The sequence below is a fragment of the Gymnoscopelus microlampas genome, assembly GCF_963454915.1.
Source record: "Gymnoscopelus microlampas genome assembly, chromosome: 22".
Lineage (NCBI taxonomy): Eukaryota > Metazoa > Chordata > Actinopteri > Myctophiformes > Myctophidae > Gymnoscopelus > Gymnoscopelus microlampas.
Genome location: NC_139959.1, coordinates 2,783,361 through 2,810,517, shown reverse-complemented (window position 1 = coordinate 2,810,517; position 27,157 = coordinate 2,783,361).

Genomic DNA, 27,157 nt, shown 5'->3' with positions numbered 1-27,157 from the left:
CCCTTTTATCACCCCCGTGTTGCTTAAGCAAAGATACCAGCTTTCGCTCCTATGAAAATATCCATAATGTAATTTAATTCTGCAGGAGAGTAGTTGTTCAGACATTTCAAAGGGGGACTGTAGTATTTATAGGAGGGAGAAAAAAAGATTAGACCGAAATGTTCAGCTGTTCTCTCTTACCAAGGATATAGAAAATAATAACTTCAAATCTATTCATTTCCCCCCTCCTCTCTCTCCTCACAACCTTGAATCCAGTCAGTCTCTCCCCTCCGTAGCATCAGGTGTGTGTGCACTGTAAGTTGACATCAAGTGGAATGGAAAACGTTTGCTGTCGCGTGGAAACCTCCTACGTCCAAACAAAACCGTTACTCTTCAAGATAGGATTCAAAAGTAGCAAAAAAAATAGCTGATCTACAAGCTCAAAACGTGTCGCGATGCGACGCGTTTTGACCTTGTAGATTGCCTATTTTTTGCTACTGTTGTGTGACACTTTGTATGATGAAGTAGGGCATTCGTTTACCCCCAAAAACATTAAAAGTTAAAATATGGAGATACAAGTTTTCTGGCCCGACTGCAATGAAAAATAACATTCTCACGTGCCCCAGGGCCATATTTGTTGGGCTTATTCTTATTTTTTAAGATGGCATGTTTGCTTATCTCTCTCCCGTATGCGTTATGGTTTAGAGATCAATTTAGTGTCTATGATATAACTGTGCTTCTAACTGACAGTGCAGTTAACCCACGAAGGCCTCAGGTTCCGATTCTAATGTCTTCTAAATCCTAACAGTTTTCTGAAAACCTATACAGTATGTTACTATATCAGTGGCTCTTAAACTTTTTCATGTCAAGGACCTCCCAAAATGATATGTATTTGGCCGGCGACCCCCATGTCAAAATATGTTGTTCCAGGGACCGCCCAGAAGCAAAGATTTGAGTTAAAAATGTTCGCTTTAAAAGCATATATATTCAAAGATTTGTACACATTTTCTCGATTTTTCAAAAATAGCAGATCTACAAGCTCATAGTGCGGCACTCGGTGCCGCGCTATGAGCTTGTAAATCTCCTATTTTTGAATAGCCCAAAAGTAGTGGTTTAAGTTATGTGTTCCCGTTTAAATGGGTAAGTTTTAAATAGCTCTATATTCTGATAGTACACACTGCTATAGAGTGTTTGTTTAGTAACGGGGGTCTCCGTGTCTCTCCAGCTCTTTAGTACACTGAAAAATGTATTTTCAGGTCGAGGGGGTCCATGGCCAAATACATATTATTTTAGGGGTTGCCTTGACATGTACAGTATATACGTTTGAGAACCAGTTCATTCAGATGTGTGGAGAGTTTCCCCTCAGTCTGGCGGGGGTCTCTCTCGCCCCTGCTGTGCCCTGCCTCACATCCGTCTTGTCTTTTGCCTCAGTGTAAAGATTTGAGTTACACCACCACTGTCTCTATGCAGCTCAGAGGTTCAGATTGAACATATGTACAGCGCACACAAGTCTGTCCACATCCAAACCACATCATGTTTCAGATCACGTCGCCACAAACAAAAATCTGCCAATGCTGCGAATTCACTGCAAATAAATCGCAGCATTTTTGGTGTTTTTTTTGTTATTGCTGTGAATAAAAAATCAGCGTTGCAAATATATCCCAAAAATTAATGAACGTGCACAAACCTTGCCAAAAAATGGAACTTGTGATCGAGAGAGCTCACAAAAATAGACACGTGTATTACTGTACACTCAGCAGGAAAGTATATTGTGTTCCTCGGGTTTGCAGCTATTTAAATTACTTGAGGCATCTTTGCATAGTGTTGCATCATGCCTGAAACACACGCCCCAGGACTAATTTGGCCAGTTTTTTGCAACATGCTCATCTATATCCATACTGCAGTCTACCAAACAATGACTGCATCGTAACCTAAATCAGGGTCTTCAACGTTTTTCAGGCCAAGGACCACTTACTGTAGCTGAGAGGAGAGAGAGATGAAGCCAGGGACCCCCTACTACATATTGTATAGAATTGCGTTGTGTTGCAGATTGAACTTTTTCATAGATTTCTTCATATACTTGTGTGACAGCACCATCATCAGTGTGTATATTATCTATATGTTGGATTCATGTTAATGTGTATTAACCACTTATAAATCCTCAATACCTAGTGAACTTGGCCTCTGGCTCTGTAATTGGTATTCTCTTTTTCCCTCTACTTCACCAAAAATAGCCAAAAAATTAAACATGAGCTTGTAGGTACAAGCTCAAGGTTCAGGCATGGTACAGTAGTATGTACTACTCTATACCTGCAGTAGTAGTATGCATGGTAGTATGTACTACTCTGTACCTGCAGTAATAGTATGCATGATAGTATGTATACAACTCTATGTCTAAGGGCCTTAAGCTGCAGCTTTACAACTGAACCTGCCAGTGTGATCTCGGTCTGCCTGCACCCTGGGGCAAGGCAGAAAAACCTGGCTCTGTGTGTGCGTGTGCGTGTGTGTGTGTGTGTGTGTGTGTGTGTGTGTGTGTGTGTGTGTGTGTGTGTGTGCGCGCGCGCGCACACGCTCGTGCGTGCAACATGTTCTCTCTGAAGGCCCTTGATTCCATATAGCTCAATATTATGATCTGTGAGATCCCTGATATGTCGGCTTGGAACTTATGGATTTTGGGCGCTAGCCTGGCAAGACTATTAGTCCACCATTTCCATACATACATTCTCCGCTGGCCCCCTCTGAACACTAGGCTCAGTGCAAAACAAAAAGGTCTCAATGGAATACTCACTCCTCCCTCCGTCAATGAACCAAATCAAACTCAATTTTGGTATTTTAATGAGGTTATTATCGTGATGTTATAGCAGTGTCTACTTTACCTCTTACCGCTGTCCTCTGTCAACAGTGGACACAGCGGTCTGCCTGTCTGTCTGTCTCTCTGTCTGTCTAACAAAGTGTATATTCAATTTCTTGCTAAGGACACATGTTCTCCATGCTGGGAAGTGGGAACAGTTATTTCCCATTGGCTAGAAAGCTAGCAATATTTATATCCTAGCTGTTTATAGGATAGTGTGCGTCTGTACAAGATGAATATGTGAGAGATGAAAACAACAAACCCATCACAGCTAAACAACTTTTCCCTCTGACTTGAGCTCCATTTTGTTTTATTCCCCCCCCCCCCCCCCCCCCCCTTTATGCTTATCTTCTGGTGCGGCACACCACAATCTTTAGCACTATTTATGGAGTGTGACTTTAAGTTGTCATTGCGAAAGTAAGGGAGTCGTGGTTTCTTAAAGTTGACAAAGAGTTCCCTTTCATTCCGGCTAGGTCTAAAGATGGCTTGATTGACAGAGAGAGACACACACTTGAAGGGGAGATACAAAGATAACAGCCAGAGAGAGAGAGAGAGAGAGTGAGAGAAAGTGAGCTCCGCTTGCTAATTAAAAGAGAAGCAGCTGTCTTTCTTTTTCAGTTTCTGTTATTCCCTTGTTCCGCCGAGTCTTAATGTTTTATTCAGGAGAAACATAACTACAGATGAAATTAATAAAATCAGGGCCTGCCTTTTCCTTCTCCGCTATCTCTTGGGGAGGGGGGGGGGTTTGAGGGAAGGGGGGGGAATTCAAACGTTCGTTTCCCCCGGCTTTGAAAGCACAAACTCAAAGTGTTCCGTGTACAGTAGTTTTCATTTCTTCATTTCCTGCATATTAAGTTCCTTTTCCCCCTTTTGTTTCAAAGTGCATCGCCCCGAAAATAAAGATCAATTTTTCAGTGTGAGAGGCTTTTGAAATTAGAGCAGTGTGTTTCCCATAATACTTGTGGAGCGGGTTTTAGCGACTGCATTATTTTCATGAGATGTGTTGTTTGTGCTTTTCTTAATTTTTTTTTTTTTTTTTACCCGAGACAAAAAATTGTTTTACAAATTATGAGAGTTATGAAGGATTTAGCCTTGTTTTTGCCAAGAAAACAAGCTGGAACTGAATAGCGAAAGATAGAGTGTTCTACTGGTGGGTCTAGTTGTATTCAGCAGCAATGTTGACTAGATGTACACACATGATGGTGTGTGTGTGTGTGTGTGTGTGTGTGTGTGTGTGTGTGTGTGTGTGTGTGTGTGTGTGTGTGTGTGTGTGTGTGTGTGTGTGTGTGTGTGTGTGTGTGTGTGTGCGTGTGTGTGAGAGAGAGAGAGAGAGTGTGTGTGCGGGAGTGTGTGCATTTAATTTGACTATACATCCAGGCCCTGGGAGTGTTTGGCTGTCTGATCACCTCATGTGAGTCTAAGCAGGGAAGCCATGCGCAACTAACACGCACTTCAGAGTTGAACTAATTGTGTCATTTTTAACACGAATCTGTGGCTTGGACACATTTTATTCACTGTGCTGCACTCTCTCTCTCTCTCTCTACCTCTCTCTCTCTCTCTCTCCCCTGAGCCAAACAATGAATGCAGAGTGGAGCATAATATAGCTTATACATCCTCCCCGCATTGCATGGAAGGAATCTTCAATGCAGCATGCAGGTATATCATTTTATTCCCCAAATGCAGTTATCAGTATGGCTAGTCATTTTAATGTTGGTGGTGGTGGTGCGTGTGTGTGGGTGTGTGTGTGTGTGCGTGCGTGCGTGCGTGTATGCGTGTGTTTGTGCGTGTGTTAAAGGTACATAATATGTGTGAGTGTGCGTGTGTGTAAAACGTGTATATATATATGTTGTGTGCCTGTGTGCGTGCGTGCGTATGTGCGTGCGACGTGTATATATGTGAGCGTTTGTGCATGCGTGTGTGTGCGTGCATGCGTGTGTAAAATGTGTATTTATGTGAGTGTGTGTGTGTGTGTGTGTGTGTGTGTGTGTGTGTGTGTGTGTGTGTGTGTGTGTGTGTGTGTGTGTGTGTGTGTGTGTGTGTGTGTGTGTGTGTGTGTGAAATGTGTATATATGTGTGTGCGTTTGAGTGAGAGTGAGTATGAGTTGGTGAATGACAGACAGGGAAAAGGAGATTGGTTTATTCTGACCCTGCAGGGTGAGGTGTCCCTTAATCTCTCCTGTTTGTGTGTGTATCCACATAAGCATGGAAGTGTGCACGTGAACGTGCACGTGCTACTATGTGACATGCAAGTAAATCCTCATCCGTGTGTCTGTGCAACATGTCCAAAGACATGCATGCTACATGTACTGTATAGGCCAGTGGTTCTCAAACTGAGGTCCGGGGATCTTGAAGGTGTTTGCCATGGGGTCCCCAGCTAAATTAGGAACAGTTTAAACTCTAAAACTCTAAATAATTTATCTTCAGACTATTTTGCGAAAGATCTTGACAAAATGTTCTCTATTGGGGTCCCTGGCACAGAATCTTTTCAAATGGGGGCCCTTGGCCAAATACATAATTAATTTGGGGGTCCTTGACATGAAAATGTTTGATGAAGGGCAGTGGTTCTCACTTATCGACCTCTTCTTCGTCCCAGCAACACACTCTTGCGAGATCTAGCACCAGTAAACGTTCACACGTTCACAAGATCTGCCATCGGACTGTGCCCACGTGTTAACACGTTACCTGCCTTGATATTAAACATCGTTTTTTATCCCCTTGCCAGCGTAATTACCTTAAATGACCTACCCTTGGGTAGACGGAGGGATCCGTGTATCCCCTGGGACAATAACATTCCAACCGCGATCGGCCATTTTGGGGCTATGGTCCGTTGAAAACGGGTAGTTTTCAAGCAGCGCGGGAAAAAAATGACACTTCACCGGCGCGTTTCACTGTTTTAGCGCACTCATTTTGCAGCCGCTGCTTCTAAATTACACAGTTTTTCGGTAATAGTTCTGTCTTCTTTCACTTTCTCCATGCCGTTTGGTGCCCCCCAAGGTTGGTGCCCTGTGCTTCAGCACCTAAAGCACTTCCGTTAAGCCGGGGCTGCCAGGCAGGCCTACACTGAATGGGACTGGCTCCATGAGTCTTGGACACAGCCAGCTCATCTTTCTTTCGGTCGTGCACACGTAGATAAAAATCTGTGCGCGTGTCATGTCCTTCTGTACCTGCGAAATGTATCTCAGACGTGCACGACAAAGAGTCTGCCGACCGGCGGCATCTCCGATCGGTGCATATTTAAGCGGGTACGACACACGCCGGTTCAAAAATGATAGCAGGATTTCTTTTCTTAATAAGTAAGGTATTAAATTACACTATAATAATCTTACACGGGGGAAAAGGGGCACTTTGGCCGATGATTCAATTGTGGCTGGTCTGGCTCTTCCCCTCCCTCCCTCCCACACTCCTTACATCTAAGTATGCAATGCATGTGATCTCCCCCCCCTGCACTCAGCCAGACCCCTCAGAACAACGTTAATGGACTTCCCACTGCACAAATAATGAGACCAGTTAAGTCGTTAAGCAAAGCAAGATGGAGAAGCAGAGAGAGAGAGAGTTAATCGAGGGAGAGGAGGGGAGATGGGAAGGGAGGGAGGGGGGGTATTGCGCTGCCCTGAACGGCAGGATCCTATCACACACACACACACATGCACGTACAGTACACGCACTCACGCACACGCGTAGTCGCGCACACACGCTGACCAACTTACCTACCATATTGTTTCTGTCGGCCAAAAATCATCTCCATATTTCAACTTTTTATGTTTTTTTTCCGTAAATTAATGCCCTACTTCATCATACAAGATTGTTGCACAAAAGTAGAGAAAATAGCAGATCTTGTGGGCCTGTAGATTGGCTATTTTCACAATGTTTTTTCAATAATCATAAAAAAGGAACTGTTTCAGACATGCAAGGTTTCCACCAGACAGTGACAATATAACAAATAAAAAACACACGTCCACATGTCTGCAGATAACACACACCCACACACACACACACACACACACACGCACGCACGTACACACACACACACACACACACACACACACACACACACACACACACACACACACAGACACACACACACACACACACACACACACACACACACACACACACACACACACACACACACACACACACACACACACACACACACACACACACACACACACACAGGTGGGGCTGTGTGGTAGGGTGATCAATAGCATCCAGAGCTGGGGAGGAGGTGATGAGTGCAGACAGCAGTCAAAGCCCAGAGGAGCAGGGAGTGACACTGCTTATCTACTGAGCAAGGTGAAATGTCAAACACTCTGGATCTGGAGCTCTCTCTCTCCGTCTCTCTCTCTCTCCGTGTCTCTCTCTCTCTCTCTCTCTCTCTCTCTCTCTCTCTCTCTCTCTCTCTCTCTCTCTCTCTCTCTCTCTCTCTCTCTCTCTCTCTCTCTCTCCCTCCCCCCTCTCATTATATAAACTCTACTAGATTTATTTCATGTTGATATATAAGACATTTAAAATATATATTAAGCCATTAAAACCGGGAACGCATCTGTGCAATTTGAAGATTTCTTTGGCTTTTCAAAAATAGCAGATATATAAGCTCGGTGTGGCACTCGCGCTATGAGCTTGTAGATCTGCTATTTTTGAAAAAAATCGTGATTTTTTTTCGCACATTTTTGAATATATATATTTTTAAAGCGAACATTTGTAATTCAAATCTTTGCTTTTGGGGGGGGGGGGGGGGGGTCCCTGGAACAAAATATGTTTTAAATGGTTGTCCGTGGCCAAATACATCCTGTGATAAAACAACTTTTTTACGTCCTTGACGTGAAAAAGTTTGAGCACCACCGATTACAGCAACATAGTTTTTTTCAAAAAACTGTTAGGATTTAGCAGGCATTTGTAGATGTGTTCCCGAATTGAAAGGGTTAAAATTATTCGATTAAACCTACAGCTACAGTACATGAGCAGGATTAAGTTTGTTATTGGTTCTAAATACAGGTTTCAATTTTGGTTGATTGCCCAGCCCTAATACAAACGTTCCTTTGGCTGAAATCATATCATTCCCCTCAGACTCGTGTCTTTTCACCGTAGGCAGCAGCGTATAACACAGACAACAATGTATGCATATGAGCACGGTGACAACGTTTGCGACGAGCGTCTCACTGTTAATCTGGCTTATATGCACTGTGTGTGCATGTCTTCCAGCCTGTCCATTTCCATGGCCCTGAGCTTAATAACAACACTGTAGGATTAGTGCAGGGTGACTTCCCACAATACAAAAAAAAAAGAGAAGAGAAAAACACACAAGCTAGTCTCTCACTCTGGAATGCAAACCGTGTAGCCAGCCAGCCAGCATATACTAGACACAGGATCAGTGGGAATTTCACTGAAGAAAAAGGGATTGGGTTACAAGAAAGAAAGAAGAAAAAAAATATGAAAAAGACTCACAACGACTCGGTTCCATTGAATGCCACTAGGATGGGAGTACAGACAGATTATTAATGAGCTGAATTGAAAAGAAAGTTAGAAAAACCTTACATACCGGCCTCTGCACAAAGAAGTACACCTCACATTGCTGTTTTTAATATCGTTGCTGTCAGGTGGAAACCTCATATGTCCAAAAATGTTCCTTTTTTATAACATTTGTTTTTTAAATAGGGAAAATATCCCATATACAAGCTGTATAAGCTCGATCTAAGCGTAATGTGAACTTGCAGATTGCATATTTTCGCTATTTTTTTGTGACACTTGTATGACGAACTAGGGCATTAATTTACCAAAACAAATACATAAAGAGTTGAAATAATGGAGATTCAAGGTTTCTGCCCAGCGGAGAGCATATTTACGTGAACACAGCCTCTCTGGGCACACCATCCCAGCCATCTCTCCATCAATCTCTCTCTCTCCCTCTCCCTCTCCCTCTCTCTCTCTCTCTGTGTGTGTGTCACACTCTGTGGTATTAATTTCTCATCTGGCCAAGGGATTATCATCTTCAGATTGGGAGCTATGATCTCTCGTGCTCAGGCTCAGGTTTATCCAGCCATCCATATGCAGAATTATCATTTGAACGCTAATCTCTGGCCGAGCACTCGCACACACCCCCATGCATCATAATGTCCAGAGATGAGCGGCGATTAGAGAGACGCTGACTGATTGTCATCGTCAAAAACACACAGAGGCCCTGCCACCATGATGCTATACTGCTGCTGCTGCTGCTGCTGTTGTAAAAAAATATACTCAAAGCGAGACAAATAGATGCTGTTGTTGTTGTTTGCAGAGGTGGACAAAGTACTCAAGGAGATCTATATAGTTTAAGTACTGGTTACAACTGGTGCAAATTACAAAGTACATTTTATTTTTAACATCAATGCATTGCTGCATTGAAATTTAGACCTTTCAAATTAAGGAAGAATGCATTTTTCCCCCCAGAAATGTAAAAAGTATATATATCAATAGTGAAAATGGCAGTGAAAAAAATACAAGTTTGTAGATCTGCTCTTATGACTATATTTTAAATAGGGCTTAAGTGGTTACATTTAATAATGTACTTTTTTTTCGTTTCTAGAAAGAAGTCCATGCGTGCCATGTTTTGTCTTTGAAATGTAGTGGAGTGAAAGCCATAAGTGTCCAAAAAAAGTTAAATTCTCAAGTAAAGTACAGATACGCAAAACAAGTAAATGCACTAAGTTGTTTGTTAGAGGGGATGGGATGGAGAGGGGGGGGGATGAGAGGAGAAGAGGGTGTTAGGATGGGTGGGAGGGGTAATAATAGGATATAGGTATTATGTTATTCTGCCTCTTTTCAATCCTTTTATGTGCTACGCATTATTCTCCCTGCATGTGTCCTACTGTTGTTTGGCAGAACAGCCCAAGCAAAACAACATCTCCATGACAATAACTTCCACCCCCGTCCCAAACATTAGAAATCCTTCACTAATTCCCTGTTCTCAACTTACATGGACCCGTGAGGGGTCCATTGTAAAGGCCCAATTGGTTCCTGACTATCATTTAGCTGCAGGGGGGCCCCTGGAACTCCCTGAAGGACGACCGGTGGTCCCCGGGCCAGACATTGAGAACCAGTGGGTCTTAATGCATCTTTAAAAGGGAACCACAGCAGCTTTCACCTGCTTTCACTCTGTCGGCCTGTTTTCTCACAGAAAAACAACACATGTTCCCAATCCTTTTGTGTGTTCACTGTGTGTCACTGCTGACTCATGCTACCTGCCATCTTTCTCCCTCCGCTGAGTCATCCCTCTCCTCTCCTCTCCTCTCCTCTCCTCTCCTCTCCTCTCCTCTCCTCTCCTCTCCTCTCAGAATAGAATATAATAGTTTATTGGCAACAATTAAAAGCACAATATCACCAATTAAAATCACAAAAATGGATTAATCCCCCCGAATGTATTTCATAGTATTTTATACTTAGTGTATTGTTCAATCTACAAGCTCACAACGCGTTGCAATGCGACACATTTTGAGCTTGTCGATCGACTATTTCCGAAAACGTTTTGACAAATGCAAGTACTTTTACTTTGGTACTGGAAGTATACTTTGATGCCAATACTTTTGTACTTTGGCTCAATTAAAAAAATATAATACAGGCCTTTTTCAGCTATTTCCGAAAAGTTCGAATTCTTTTGACAAATGCAAGTACTTTTACTTTGGTACTGGAAGTATACTTTGATGCCAATACCTTTGTACAGTACTTTTACTCAACAAAGAAATAGAAAATACAGGCCTTTTCACTTGTAACAAAGCATTTTCATATTGTCTTATTTCCACTTTTACTAAAGCAAAAAAAAGAAATCTTCCAGCACTAGCTGTCGCCCTGTGATTCCCACCGCCCGCCCGCCCATCCCCCAGGCTCTCCCTGTCTCTCTAATCAAGCCCTAATGAGCCTAATTGGTCGTTAAACCACGCCAGAGGATGACACAGCGGTGCGAGAGCGTCTGCCATATGGTGGGGGGGTTGGCCCGGGGGTCCCCAAGGGTCCCCCAAGCTGCCAACTGTCTCTGCTTGCCGTCACGGCCTGAAGGCCCGGCCTGACTGATGATGGAGGCACATACAGGACGGCAAGTTTCTTTCCTGTTGATGATTCAGCACTCCTAGCCTAACGTCATTGTGCAGTGTGTGTGTGTGTGTGTGTGTGTGTGTGTGTGTGTGTGTGTGTGTGTGTGTGTGTGTGTGTGTGTGTGTGTGTGTGTGTGTGTGTGGTGTAAAGTAACTAAGTACATTTACTCAAGTACTGTACTAAAGTACAATTTTGAGGTACTTTTACTTTACTGGAGTATTTCCAATGTTCAGCACTTCTACTCCACTACATATCAGAGGCAAATATTGTACTTTTACTCCACTATAATTATTTGAAAAGTTTAGTTACTTGTTACCTTGCAGAAGTAAATCATTACATTATAACATTTGAGTACTTTTCCCACCACTGGTGGGACACACTGTGTGTGTGTGTGTGTGTGTGTGTGTGTGTGTGTGTGTGTGTGTGTGTGTGTGTGTGTGTGTGTGTGTGTGTGTGTGTGTGTGTGTGTGTGTGTGTGTGTGTGTGTGTGTGTGTGTGTGTGTGCGCGCGCGCCTGTGTGCCACTGACTATAATGACTGTCTGGCTGACTTTCTCTGGTGGTGGTGAGTAAGCAGGATGTAGACATGACATGATATTGTGGTTGTCGGGCAGAAACCTGGTATGTCCAAAACTGTTACTTTTCAACAAATTGGAAAAATGAAACATGTGTTCCTATGTAGTTAATATTTAGTCACACAGGCTCTTCTTAATACTTAACATCGGCTCAATATTTATAAAAAAGGCAACGTTTAAATGTGGAGATACAAGGTTTCTTCCTGACAGTGACGACATGAGAGCAGAAATCATCATCACCTGTTCCATGTCAGTGCTTGCACAGACTGCTGCTAATCCTCTTACATTTTAATTTGTTTGGAGTGCACGGCTGCCTCTTTTGTTCTTCACCGTAGGAAGGAGAAACAGGTGGTACGAGAATGAATTTAAATGGACTCATGTAAATAATAATACTGTAATAAAGATATTACTAATACTACTACTACTACTACTAATAATAATAATAATCTATCTACAAGCTCAAATAATAATAATAATAATAGTAATACTAATCGATCTACAAGCTCTCAACACGTCATGATGAGGCGTATTTTGAGGTTTTAGAACTGTTAATTTTGCTCCTTTTGTGTGACACTGTACAGTAGTATGATGAAGTATAGGACATTAATTTACTTAATTTACTTTAATTTAGAAATATGGAGATACAAGATTTCTGCCGACAGCTACAATTTATAAATCGCTTTTCAAAAGTCAGTTGAAGTTGAAGCAAAATGTAGCAAAAAGAGTTAAATAAGAATTAACTATAGCCAATATATCAATGAAAATCAATTGAAAACAAATAGCAAATACTGTAACATCAATTGTAAACAAAATTAAATACCCAGAATTCACTGCGAAGGCTTGGGCCGTACTTGGGCCCCTCCTCCTTTGCCCCCTACACCAAATGTGTCTTCGCTGAAAATAGGCGATCAGCTAATTACGGTCAATGTTCATAATACAAATTACCCGATCAAAGGAATTTGCCGATCTAAAGTTCACATCGAGTTGCAACTTTTGGCTAAGAAATGTATAGAGTGAAAAAAGAGGGTACCAAGTACAGGTGCAAGTTGCGACTAAGGTCCGTTTCACTAAGAATAGAGGGTTAAGTATCCTACATCAAGCAACATGTGAACATAGAAACAACAGTGTTGGCTTCACATACTTTAGGGCACAAGATGTGTGAATCCATACCGTTTCCTGTCTGCTGTTGCTGACCCCCTCAAGCCCTGGGCAGAGAAATGAGTAGTAATACCACATTTAATGATATTTAGACACAGTTTTGCAAGCTGAGTGCCGTGCCAAGGATCGGTAATGTGTTGACTTCACAGCGCTGCATGGACCACTAATTAATTTGCCTGTAGAAACGTGGGGCTGTGAGGCCTGACGCCCTCAGCCAATTTACCACCGACCTTAATATGACCCAAGCACAGCACTAAGTGGCCGGGGATGCTCAGCGATATCTGTGCGCATGGGTGTGTGTGTGTGTGTGTGTGTGTGTGTGTGTGTGTGTGTGTGTGTGTGTGTGTGTGTGTGTGTGTGTGTACGGGTGAAAAGGTTAAGCATATTTTACCAAAACAAGGAATCCCAGCATCTAACAAGGACTGATTATGTAAATGATGTGTTGGCAGGCAGCTCCTGCGCCTCTGGGGTTTCAAGTGTGTGTGTGTGTGTGTGTGTGTGTGTGTGTGTGTGTGTGTGTGTGTGTGTGTGTGTGTGTGTGTGTGTGTGTGTGTGTGTGTGTGTGTGTGTGTGTGTGTGTGTGTGTGTGTGTGTGTGTGTGTGTGTGTGTGTCTCTTTCTGTCTGTCTGTGTCTATGTGTGTTTACCATGCGAGCAAGACTTTATGTAACTGAGAAATTGAAAAGAGACAATCCAATTGTAGGTCACCAGGGTACTGTACGTCATCAGGTCAATAAATTATATCATGTGACGCAGGCAGTGATCAATAATCAATCACTTCTTTGTGGGTTTAGTTGTAAATAGTTTATATTCATGGTAGACGACAACAAACACAAAGTCTGATTGCTCAATATTTCAAAACTCTTCTTATCTGGCAAATGTGTCAAAGGAGCCTTGTTTTGTAAAGAAAAACAAAAAGTCCCCTCAGTTAGTCATCCCTCTATCCCAGTACTTGCCAATCTGGGGTCCAGGCCCCACTTGGGGGTCGCCAAAGGTCACAGAGGGGGTGTGAGGCCTTGGTCTGTTTGGAGGCAGTCCAAACTTCTAAACATGTCGCGCAAAAATCATAACTTGCTTTCATCCACTGTCAGTCTATCAGTGCAAGTTGTCATATTTTTCTAAAAGTTTTTAAAAATAGAAATAATAGCCGATCTACAAGTTGACTTTGGTGGTTATCATGTCTTCAAAACACAAGTGTGCATGCGTGCACATGTGTGTGGGGGTCTCCGTTTTTGTCAGATGTAAGAAGTAGGGGTGTGCCGATATATCGTCCCGCGATATATCGCGATACGTTTTCGCGACGATATGTATCGTTTTGGGGAAAAAAAATATCGTTTTTGAAAAAAAAATTTTTTTTTTTTTTTTTTTTTTTTTTTTTTTACAATCATAATAATTAGGCATGCAAACGGCCCCGAAGTGAAAAGAGTGACAACATGTTTTTTTTTCGGGTCAGGTGTCATACTATTTGGATTCAAAACGGCTATTGTAGCTGAAAAGCTACAAGTTTGCATGTCTGAATAATGCAAAAACAGAATTATTTGTTAGCATTTTCTTTTTTTCTCCTCCATATATTTTCATAATAAAAAAAGTGCGTATCGTATCGTATCGAAATCGTATCGAAGTTGTGAGCCAAATATCGTATCGTATCGTTTCGTGACATTAGTGTATCGGCACACCCCTAGTAAGAAGGAAAAAAAACAGGTTGGGAACCTGCAGCGCTCCATCCCCATTCTCCCGTCCTGTCCTCTCCCTCTCTTTCTCCCACTGACGTCTTCATCAAGGATCATTGGGAGTCCATTCGGAGCCGATTTCCCTGCCAGCCTGATATGCTCTGATTGAAATGAACCGGGCGTCTGTCAATACCTCTGCTTGTATTTGCCGGGGTGCCGGCATGCCTCCGACACCGCTGATTATCGGAGACCTCTCATAGCGGTATTGAGCTGCTGTCCCCCGCTCTTGTTACCTAGCTGATAGTTTCATTGTTTAAATGCAAATGGAGGTGGTGCTATTGAACAGCCCGAGACACTCACCCCCCTAATGTTAAACAAACAATGGGAGTGGCGCGCGGAGGGAAACGCGGGGTCAATAGAGTTGATTAATACACATAAGGTGGCACATTATGGACATTGTGATCTATATTTTTCTGCAGGTCGCATTCTCCCGTGATGTCGTGTGAAAAGATGGATGAATGGGAGCGTTTCCAGTGGCTGTGCACACAGAGGTAAGCCGACGGGTAACACACCGTATCCTCACATTGATGATTGTGCATTGCCACTGAACCAAATCTGGCCATCTGTTGTCCAAGTGATGTTGATGACATATATATTTTTCATCACATTTTTTTTACAGTGTTTTCAAAGCCTGAACCGTCTGGAACAGGGTTTGTCTGTATGTACAGAGGAGGTATAAAGTCAAATGTAAAAGTAGTACAAAGGCTTGTAGGTCTGCTATTTTCGTTAAGTGACACCAACGTGCGACGGAGCATAAATTAGGCTTAAGAGTGAGAATGTATGTAGTGGAAGGACCGCTCAAATACTGTGTTACAATATAAACAAAATTGGCGGTATTTGGCTGTAATGGGGTCCTTTTTTGAGAACCACAGCACGGTGCACACCAGTATGTGCGTGATGTCATGAAACAGAACCACTTGTGGCCACGAGAGCTTGAACAATCTAGGTCGGTGTGTGCAGGTGTGCCTTAGGATTTTTTTGACAAGAAACATTATTATTGCAACATACAACTATACAAAATGTTATGGATTTTATGTACTCTATCAGTAATTTGAGCAAAATTCGGTACCCTAGAAATTGATTTTAAACACCTCTAATGACACTGGCATGTCATTAGAGGCAAACAAAATTGCATTCATTGATTTATTTGTTCATTTGTTCATTTATAAACACATTACAAAAATATCGAAAATAGGCATGCCTTCATTGGAATTTGTTTTAATGAAACGGTTATAAGGAGTGATTGGATTTGGTAGTGAGTTATTTAGGCCGCACAAATCCCTAGGTGACACTGTGTCCAGCCCAGATGAAGCCACAGTAGAACCAGTGATGGATTGACCATTGGGAGAACCGGGAGATGCTGTGTGTACACTTTCTTGTTTGTTTTTGTCCTTGGCTGACCGACACCACTACACAGAGCAGAGAGAGATTGGCCTGCTGGTGTGTCTCTCATACTCACTATTAGCCTATTTATTAACCCCTTAAACCATATATACTTCATTGATGGAGTCAGGAAACATCTATACTAGGCCCCCTCCATTTTTCCCTCTACACCAAATGTCATATAAAAAAATCACACCCAGTGTGAAGTGAGCGGTGTGGTCATCACAGTGATGGAAGCTCACTTAAAAAAAAGTTTTTTTTTTTAAGTGCATAGTCCTATTTATAGGTTATTAATTTCATAATGTGTCTCACTAGCCAATCACAGTGCTGAATAGAGTCAGCCAACCACAGTACAGCTAGGGGTGTACTAATGTAGAGGGGTGTGCTATTATGAGCCAATCACAGTACAGCGAAGGGTGAACTAATGAGGTGTCCCAACCCCACTTATAGGAGCGGCTACACCGCTCAAAAAAGATTGAACAATTGGTTACTGTGCAAGAAAAGGAAGAAAGCCCAAGGCCTTATTTGGAGTCATTTCCTTTATTAAAAAAAAAGCTAAAATGACTAGCCAAGCCTAGTGTCTAGCTAGCTGGTGACATTTGCATTAAATATTGTAACGAGGCAATATCACAATCCGCTGCGCCAATAGAGCCGAGCTCGATTGACGGGGGCCGTGCCATGTAAATGTGGCAGGAGGAGAGAGAGATCCTTCAGTAAACAGAAAAACAGAACATAATAAAGAATTATTGGTGCTCCACGGTTCCACAATGAGCCAGGAGAGGCTCGATATGAACTGGCAATAATTGCTATTGAGTGTGAACTAAACAGACATTGTAAAGGACTTTGCATGCAGAGAGAGTCCAAGGAGATTGCCGTATAAGAAGGCCGTGTCCACATAGAGAACGTCTTTTGAGTTATGCAGCGACATTGTTCGTCGTATTTCTATGGGAAAAAAATGTTCTGGTGCGCTCCTCTTCCCAGCGCGGAACCATCACGGGCCAGTGGGTGCGGCCCGCCAGGGCGCTTCAAGCAAACAGTTCAACTTTTTGGAATGGAGCGCCAGTCATTTTGATCATCCTGATTGTACTGTATGTGACAACCCGATTACAACCCGATGTTGAATTGTTACTACAAACATGAGAAGTCCACGTTTGCATCGTTTCAGCTAAGCCAGAGGTCTTCAACAGGGGGTCCGGGACCCCACGGGGTCCTCAGAGTTATTACAGGGGGTCCGCGCAATCTTTGTGTGATATGATTTTTTTTTTTACCTTAACCGCTTGAACCCTAGCATCCCTTTTCGGAGGAGAACTTTAGCCAAAAATAGCAGATCTACAAGCTCACAACGCCTCGCACTGCGAGGCGTTTTAAGCTTGTAGATCGGCTATTTTTGGCAGAGGTTTGGTGTAGAGGGAAAAAAGAGCAGACCAAGTAAACAAAAAAATATATAATCTGAAACACAATTGTATACAATATAGAGGGGGTCACTGCTTCATCTCTCTCTCAGCTAAGGGGTCCTTGGCCGGAAAACGTTGAAGACCCCTGAGCTAAGCTATTTGTGCTAATAATCACAGATGACAGGACATTTGAGCAGTGAGCTCTATGGTTGATCTGTTCGAACAATGCGAGCAATGAACGCTATATGGACAAAGCCAGAGCCATACAAGCAGAGTTGCGTCACCTCCGTTCACTTCATCGGGCCAAGTCTTCTATAGAGCCTTCTATTGGCGAATAGTGACACAAAGCCCTGAACCGGAAGTTTACGGAATGCACTGGAGTCTGAGCGTTTCGAGAACCACGTGACCTGCGCTGTTTTCTGCCCCAGAGGTGACGCACAACTCTCTGATACAATTGGCTCTGGACAAAGCACTCCTCAGCTCAAAAGATGTTCTCTGTGGCTGGACACGGCCCATAAGAGGCAAAGATGAAGCCTTATGGTAAAAAAACTGCATTGTTTTGTAAGTGTAGATGTTTGTTGACCTTGTGTGTGTGTGTGTGTGTGTGTGTGTGTGTGTGTGTGTGTGTGTGTGTGTGTGTGTGTGTGTGTGTGTGTGTCTGTGTGTGTGTGTGTGTGTGTGTGTGTGTGTGTGTGTGTGTGTTTGTGTGTGTGTGTGTGTGTGTGTGTGTGTGTGTGTGTGTGTGTGTGTGTGTGTGTGTGTGTGTGTGTGTGTGTGTGTGTGTGTGTGTGTGTGTGCGCCCCCCTACGTATGTAGGCCCCATCAATGAGTAAGTCTCTCAGTTTACATGTATGGGTTTATGTAGAAGAGAGAAAGAGAGCACGTTCCATTCACTGGCTCTTGTCAGCAGCCTAGCTATTTCTGTATGCAGCATTTCCTGTTAATTGAAGCCAGTATCTTTGTGTTTAGGCTACGTTGTATTATTGATTGCATATAGGCAAGCTGTGACAACAACCTTGAACTGTATCAGCTCTGTGAGAGATGTTCTGTGGGACATTACACATTAGAGTGTTAACCCTGTTGATGAACAAATCGATGCTGAACTCGATTAGGACTCTGACTTTTCTGATGCTTTCTATACTTCTTGTGGCACTGCTATTCAACCTGGGGAGGGGATTGGAATGATCCTTTAGTGTTGCAATGCTGATGCCTGGTGAATGGAAAATAATTATTGTAAAGATCATTACCTTACTGACGGTCAATATCATGATCAGTATCATGATCAGTATCATGTCATCAGTATCATGATAGTATCATGATCAGTATCATGATCAGTATCATGGTCAGTACCATGGTCAGTACCATGTAAAAGGGTAAATGGTGCATTTATATAGCACTTTTATCCAAAGCGCTTTACATAGAATGTGCATTACATTCACCCATTCACACACACATTCATACACCGATGGCGGAGGAAACCATGCAAGGCACCAACCTGCTCATCGGGAGCAATTATGGGTTCTGCGTCTTGCTCAAGGACACCGTTCTACCGGCCACTCTCCCCGATCCTGTCAGTATCATGGTCAGTATCATGGTCACTATCATGGTCAGTATCACAGTCAGAATTCAAAATGCCAAGACCCATCAATCCTACACTTGGTCGCCACGCAGGCAGAGTTTAAAAAACTGAACAAAACGACTAAAGAACAGGTTCCACACGCAGGTCATCAGGCTGCCGAACAGGCTCTGACCCCTGCGTCACCATGTCAGTCTTGGCGACACAGGCCGTCACACTGGCCCTATCACTTTCTTTACACTACTGTATGCGAATGACTGTGAATATACTCCATTCCCACACATGTCATACATATTTGATATCTGTTGCTAAGTGATGTCTCTCACTCACACAAGAAACCGAAGTGCTCGACCTCATTTTTATTTCATTTTATGAGGATACAAAACGTATGTATATTTGATGTTGTTGTTTTGTTATTTGACATTTTCCTTTTCTTATGATTATCTGTTTTGTAACTGCCATTCGTGGAATCTTGCATGGGGAAAAATAAGTGGCTCTAGGATCTGCTGGATTGCGATGAAAAGAACCCTTTTCAAAGGCGGCCATTATGACAGGTAAAGGAGATGACATTGTGTTTCATTTTGGTTGTGCCAGCATGAAGTTAACTGTAGAAAAGCTACTGATTTTGGTTTTCTCTAGCGCCACACTTAGACCAAACTGAACACACTCACACAAGATACCTCAAATTCAAAGTATTCTATTACAAGAATACAATAAAATGTCTGTCCGCCCGTCCCATTCTTGGGATAACATTATCTCAGGAACGCCACTGAGGGAATTTCTTCACATTTCGTACAAACATCCACTTGGACTCGAAGCTGAACTGGTTGGCGGAGGCATACTTACTTACCTCTCTCTATAACTTTTGTCGAGCTGTTATTTTAACTTTTGTCAATCTGTTATTTTTCTGTTGTCCATTCTCACCTCCTCCTCTTCAATTCTATATTTAATTCATCCCTTTGTCCTGTTGACAACCATGATGACTTAAGTGAAGCTTCCCAAAAGAAAGAAACGTCTTTGTGTCGTACCATGTGAATGCCAACTCAAGTGATCCGTGGCATGTTCAAAACCAGAGAGTCTGATTGGGAAATGCAGGAAAATAGATGTAGAAATTGCGATGCTTCTTTCTTTTGATATCTGGCCCAAGTAGAGAGATTAGAACAAAAGCCACGTCAGTCGCTTCTTGCGAGGTGTAAAACCCTGAAAAACACATACTTCCCTTTTTCCACCTTTCAAAGGCCCTGGTGCAAGACATCTCATACATTGAATATCAAAGAAAGACTTTTTGATGTAAAAAAAAAAAAAAAAAAAAAAGGAGCTGTGCGATTTGGGCAGTGATGAAGGGAAACATCCTTCAACTGATGTATGTATTCTAGAAGCTCTAGAAGACAGTAGGATGGAGCCATCTATCTGCAAGCCCACTGCTTATGTAAGTGTGTGTGTGTGTGTGTGTGTGTGTGTGTGTGTGTGTGTGTGTGTGTGTGTGTGTGTGTGTGTGTGTGTGTGTGTGTGTGTGTGTGTGTGTGTGTGTGTGTGTGTGTGCGTGCGCGCGCGCGCGTGCATGCGTGCGTGCATTTGCGCATATAGTGTCATTCATTTATTCATGTGTTTCTTTTTTGCTGGGACTTCGGATGATTTTATTTATACAAGCAGTGACATGGACATAATTGAAACACTCTAGTGTTTTCTAAAATAGAGTTGATTCTTCACATCAGGAGGCCATACGAGGAGGTGTGAAAATAAAGAAACCAAAACTGTGGCAGCCACGCGCACGACTCAGTGCTAATTGAGCAACTGCTTATGATGTCACTGTGTTGCGCAACATCTCACCACCATTTTGCTATAATAGTGTTCACTTCTCTGCACTCACTGTGGCTACTGCTGATATACACTCTACACAACAGCCTGCCTGGAACAAAAGGCACAGAGTGAAAGAAGTGAAGAATGTTATAGCAGATTAGGTGGTTACTCAATTAGTGGTTACTCATGGGCGTGGCTGCCACAGTTCCGTCTATGTATTTTGTCACACCTCGTAGGTAGGTCATGTTTCTGGACAAAAACCACACTGACCTTGCATATCCACAAAAGCCAATCATGTATTCTATAGATTTAATACATTTTATATGTCAATGTCCTATTGTCAGTGTTGATTGTATTCTGAGATATTACTGAGCCGGAGCCAGCCTGTATGAATGAGATCATTTATAGAAAAGATCGGCCAATGACAGCCAAACCCCCCCCCCCCCCCCCCCCCCCCATTCTTTGTTTGCCTGAAGTGCAAGAGGCAATTAATCCCAACAATGAGGAACAATGTCCATTTAACTCAGTAAGTGGACATGGCCTGTTGCAAAGTTCCCAGCCACACATTTCCGTTTTCATTTGGCTCATTACTGCTTAAGTGATGCCAGGAACTGTCTGACTGATGTCACTCGTAGCAATGACGACCATGGGAGAGATTGGTTTAAATGCCTCTGTGTAATTGAATCGCGTTAGCCAGATATGCAATCGAATTATGTTTACATCACTGCGTGGCCTTGTGTATGTGAGTGAGTGCGAGAGTGTGTGTGTGTGTGTGTGTGTGTGTGTGTGTGTGTGTGTGTGTGTGTGTGTGTGTGTGTGTGCACGTGCGCGTGCGCGTGCGCGTGCGCGTGCGCGTGCGCGTGTGCGCGTGTGCGTGTGCGTGTGTGTGCGCGTGTGCGCGTGTGTGTGTGTGCGTGAGTGTGTGTGCTGAATTTTCTTTTGCTATTTACATTATCTAGATGAGGAATAGTCTCCACTTTTATGAAGTTGAGCTGTAGAAAGCATTCAGGGGTAAACTTTCCACATAATAACCAGTCTACAAACTCTCAACACGTCGCATTGTAAATCGGCCATTTTCGGCGAAGAGATTTGGGGTAGACTAGAGATAAAAGTTGGTGACCAAGTAAATAGAACCCTGGTCGACCCCACTCAACTAAGTATGAATGTTAAATACACACACACACACACACGCAAGCACATGGCATGCTATCTGTGGCGGCAGATCCTGACTGTAACTAATGTGTGCATGTGCGTGTGCGTGTGTGTGTGTGTGTGTGTGTGTGTGTGTGTGTGTGTGTGTGTGTGTGTGTGTGTGTGTGTGTGTGTGTGTGTGTGTGACAGTAGGATTATGTGAGGACACAGGCCCATGGTCCCCTGCTTCCAAACTGTTGTTTCACAACTGACATTAGAATAACAATAAGCTCAATGCGAGCTCTGCTATAAGCCTGACATCTATCCTGACATCTATCCAACTCTGCTCTGTGTGCGTGTGTGTGTGTGTGTGTGTGTGTGTGTGTGTGTGTGTGTGTGTGTGTGTGTGTGTGTGTGTGTGTGTGTGTGTGTGTGTGTGTGTGTGTGTGTGTGTGATTGTGTGTGTGTGTGCGTGCATGTGTGTGTGTATGATTGGCTATGAAAGGAGAAGATGGAGGCCTGCAGCCTGTTTAGAATAATAAAGAATATATAATTGTGTGTGTGTGTGTGTGTGTGTGTGTGTGTGTGTGTGTGTGTGTGTGTGTGTGTGTGTGTGTGTGTGTGTGTGTGTGTGTGTGTGTGTGTGTGTGTGTGTGTGTGTGTGTGTGTGTGAGAGAGAGAGAGTCTAATGATTCTGTGGTGATGATGGTGACGCGTGGCATGTCTATCATGTGGCAAAAAATTGATTAGTTAAGGGTCACACACTCTCGGGCTTGACGCGTGTGTGTGCATGAGCTGAGTGAGTGTATGGGTTTGTTCCCTGTGTGTATGACATGCGCGTGTCAGTGTGTGTGTGTTGCATGTGTGTATGCATTTTTTCCAGACCTCCTAAGCTGAATATTGATGTATTGATCAGGTGCTCGTGTTGCTTAAAGCCATTTGCTCCTTAGGGAGTCCTCCACACACGCGCGCACACACACACACACACACACACACACACACACACACACACACACACACACACACACACACACACACACACACACACACACACACACACACACACACACACACACACACACACACACACACACACAGAGAGAGAGAGAGACAGAGAGAGAGAGAGAGAGAGAGAGAGAGAGAGAGAGAGAGAGAGAGCGAGAGCGAGAGAGCGAGAGAGAGAGCACATCTACAGTATTGACAGCTGTGTCATCCTCTCGGTGAGGACAATGTGCTGACAATCGGTGTTGTTTCTCGTCATATTGTGTCATTGTCTTACGCTATAGACACTCCACGTCGGTACAAAGCACACCTGCCACGCGCTCATTCAGTGGGATGCTAATGCTGAGCTCAAGCACATAATACCCCCAGCATTAGCTTGATGTAAGCGCCGCGCCGTATGGCCCTGCTATATACTAGGCTTTTAAGCACATGCTACCGTATTGTATCTCTGTGAGCGCGGGACATATCCCAAATGTGCTTCATCATGGCTTTTCAAGTGCCATTTTGGCCAGGTCTTACTCCAAAAAAGATCTCTCTGTTATTTTTTGACCCCTCTGGACAACTAGAACAGTGGTTCTCAAACATTTTCATGTCCAGGTCCCCCACATTAATTATGTATTTGGCCACGGGACCCCCATCTGAAAATACTTTTGTGCCAGAGACCCCCAGAAGGGAAGTTTTTTTCCCCAAAAATCTACAAGCTCACAATGTGACGCGTTGTGAGCTTGTATAAACTGTTTATTTTCAAATAGGTGAAATAAAGGTGGTTACATTTTTCCTAATTTAGCTGGGGACCCCCTGGAACCCCCTGGTTTTGAGCACCACTAGACCACTAGTTTTCTGTGGACCGCTGATTGAAAACCACTGGGCTAGATGATAATAGGTAGGGTTCCTCACTGGTTTCCAGTACTCCTTCCATTTGAGAGCGGTATCATGACAGGTGTCATTGACCATAGATCAGGGGCCTTCAAGGCCAAGGACCCCCTAGCTGAGAAAGAGATGAAGCAGGGACCCCCCCCGCCACTACATTGTATCCGATGGTATTGTAGATTAAACCTTTTCATAAATTTCATAGATAGCTTCATTGACTATCATCAGCGTTGTGTAAATCAATGTTTATTTTGTTTATTTCAAACCACTTAGACCCTAAAACTAAGCAAACTTGACCTTTGGGGCTCTGTACTTGATTTGCTCCATTTTCCCTCTACATCAAACCTCTTTGGTGAAAATAGCAGATCTACAAGCTCACAATGCTTTTCAGCTAATGTTCCTCTCACAATAGGGATGCCAAAGGGGTTGAAGTAGAACCAAAAAAGTTACTATCACAAAAAGATTTGGTGCCCCCCCTGCAGCATCTCTGCGGGACCCCCTAGAGGTCACGGACCCCCTGTTGACGCCCCGTGCCATAGATCCATGGAGACCTACTGAAGGCCTACTCCGACTTCTTAGTCTTAGTTCTACTGGATCTCCTCTCCACTAGCCTCGCGTAGCCAGACAATATCACACGACACACTGCGTGGATATTAGTCTGGTCCCTATCAACGGTAGATTTTCTTCCAAGGGGCGGTTACAAAAAGATCCAAACGGACTCTATTGGTTAGACCTAAACCAATCAGAGCAGTGCTTCCTTGAACGAACCAATCAGAGCAGTGCTTCCTTGTACGTCATTGCTCCAAATAAGGTGATAAGCCCGCCCACATTTGGATACTGGGCCCTGGTTGGTTCCGCACAACTGCGGAGGGAGAGAATTTAAATCTCTATGGAGGGGGGCCAGACCTAATCTGCCGATGGCTAAAGTGCATGCAATTTTGCAAAGGCAGATTCGTCTGGAACCAGGCTACCTCTCCACTAGTCCCTCACTAACATTTTAGTCTAGTTTTTATTTGTTGACGAAATTCACAGTATATTTAGTCATAGTTTTATTCATTTATAGCTTAGTTTTTATTTAGTTTTCGTCAGTGAAAAAAGGTAGTCGACGAACATTTTTCGCCACAGTTTTTAGTCGACAAAAGGCAGGGACGTCACGTGCTCTCAGAAGGTGGGGGGGATGGACTTTCGGTGGACTATTACTATACCCCTTATTTTACAGTTTAGCTATTCAAAAATAGCAGATATACAAGCTCATAGCGCGGCACCGAGTGCCGCGCTATGAACTTGTAGATCTGCTATTTTTGAAAAATCGTGAAAAGCATTATTAACTGTCAAATGTAAACAAATTTTGTATTTAAAAAAAAAAAATTGGGCGGATTTTGTTAGTTTTTTTTCGTGTTTTGGTTACTTTATTTCGGTTTTAGGTTAGGGTTAGGTTATTTAATTCTTATTTTTGCCTGATTTTACCGATTTATTATCAAAAAAAATGTTTTTATTTTTTATTTTTTCAAAAAGTGGGGGGTATGAAATCACGGATCTGTGAGAGTGAGGGTGTCGCGTCGTACGCACAGTGAATGGCCGTGACGCCCCTGCTGGCGGGCCACGAACACTTTGGAGATTGTACAAGTGGGCCCTGATCCAGAGAAGGTTGATGAGAATCACTGTCTTTCTTATTGGCTGGGCTAATTGGCTCAGTGGAAGGATTGCTAATGGCCTATCGGTGTCTGGAAATAAAAAAAACAGGAATCAATTTCTAATGAGATCAGAAACAATCAGTGAAAATACAACATCAATCGCACACCGCCATCACGCTGTGCCACGCGCGTGTTTATGTGGACTGCCATTTAGATGAATAAGTACCAAACGGCGCAATGATTCAGCGCCATTTGCATTTTATCAATCACGGCATGTCTGAGCAGCACGGAGGGCAATTAGCTAATGTGTTTGCCTAAACTCATCAGAGGAGGCAATTAGCGAGGGAAAACAGATAACACCACTCCATCCATCACAGCGGAGGAGAGGAGAGGAGAGGAGATGGCAGGGGAGGAGAAAAGATGGCAGGAGAGGAGGAGAGGAGAGGAGGAGAAGAGATGGCGCAGGGGAGGAGAGGAGTCTAAAGGGGGGTGATGAGGGGGGGAGGAAGAGGGAGGAGGGAGATGGAATGCGACATGGGGCAGGAGGAGAAGACTATGGAAGCACCATAGAAGAAGTGCAGAGGATGAGGTATGTTGCTATAATCAGTGGTTCTCAAAATTTTTCATGTCAAAATTACATATAATTTGGGCCTCACACCCCCCCCCCCTCCATCTAAAAATACACTGTTCCAATCCAGGGTTCCTCAACGTATGATGAACCATAATGAGGGACATGAAGAACCATTCACTAGACAAAATGGTTCTTTAGTAGGTGATGGTTCCTCGTGGAATCATATATAGCCTTTTTAAGAACCATAATTTGCCTGTGTATAGATCTTTTTTTTTTACATTATGGGGTACATTATGGAACCCCCCTGCGGTTCTTGGGGGGTTCCAGGGGGTCCCCAGCCGAACTCAGCTGTTCACTAAACAGCGGATCTACAAGCTCACAGTGCGTCGCTTCGTGCCGCACTGCAAGCTTGTACATTTATTTAATTTTGTTGAATCTTTAAAGTATTGGAAAACTTTGAATAAATGAGATTTTTTTATCACAATTGTTCTCTTCATTGGGTCCCCGGCACGAAACATTTTCAGATGGGGGTCCGCGGCCAAATACATGTCAATTTGGGGGGGGGTCCTTGACATGAAAAAGTTTGAGAACCACTGACCTATTGCACCTAAAAATCCTCCCCAGCCCCTCTCTCTCTCTCTCTCGCTCTCTCGCTCTCTCTCTCTCTCTCTCTCTCTCGCTCTCTCGCTCTCTCTCTCTCTCTGTGTCTCTCCTCCCACCTTGCCCCCTCGCTGTGCCTCTTATTCAAATTACAACAGATGGCACTGAAGTGGCAGCTGGAACGTATTTCATCGGCAGGGGGAATAAAAGCAATTAGACATTCAATTTGGTGTGTAATTAATCCCACATCAAAGCCTTCATTAGCGAGCGCTCGTTAGCGAAACACGTCTCTCTGAGAGGGCCGATAATGGCTCTCCACGTCGCGGGGATGAGCGCTTAAAGAGCGAAATCAAACAAGGTTAAACAAAAGCCATTGTTCCGCCAGCGCACAGAGCAGGGAGACAAATGGAGACGGAAGATGGAAGCTGCCGGAAGCCGCTGCCATTCATTGTTTTATGCTCGTGTTGGGAGTTTAAACCGGCTGACCTGCAGAGCTGTGAACACCTTAATGCAGCTCTTTTTACTGGAGTATTTCCAGTTTTCAGTACTTTTACTTCTACTCCACTACATCTCAGAGGCAAATATTGTACTTTTACTCCACTACAATTATTTGAAAACTTTAGTAGTTAATTTCTGGATTTTGATTATTATTACAAAACATACATTGACCACTTCAGCCCTATACATTTCGGCCATTTGAAAATAGCCGATCAACAAGCTCACAATGCGTCGCATTGAGAGCTTGTTGATCGGCTATTTTCAAAAGATTTTTATACAAACTGGGACATTCTGCATAATAAGTACTTTCTACTTTTGGTACTTTAAGTACATTTTGATACGAA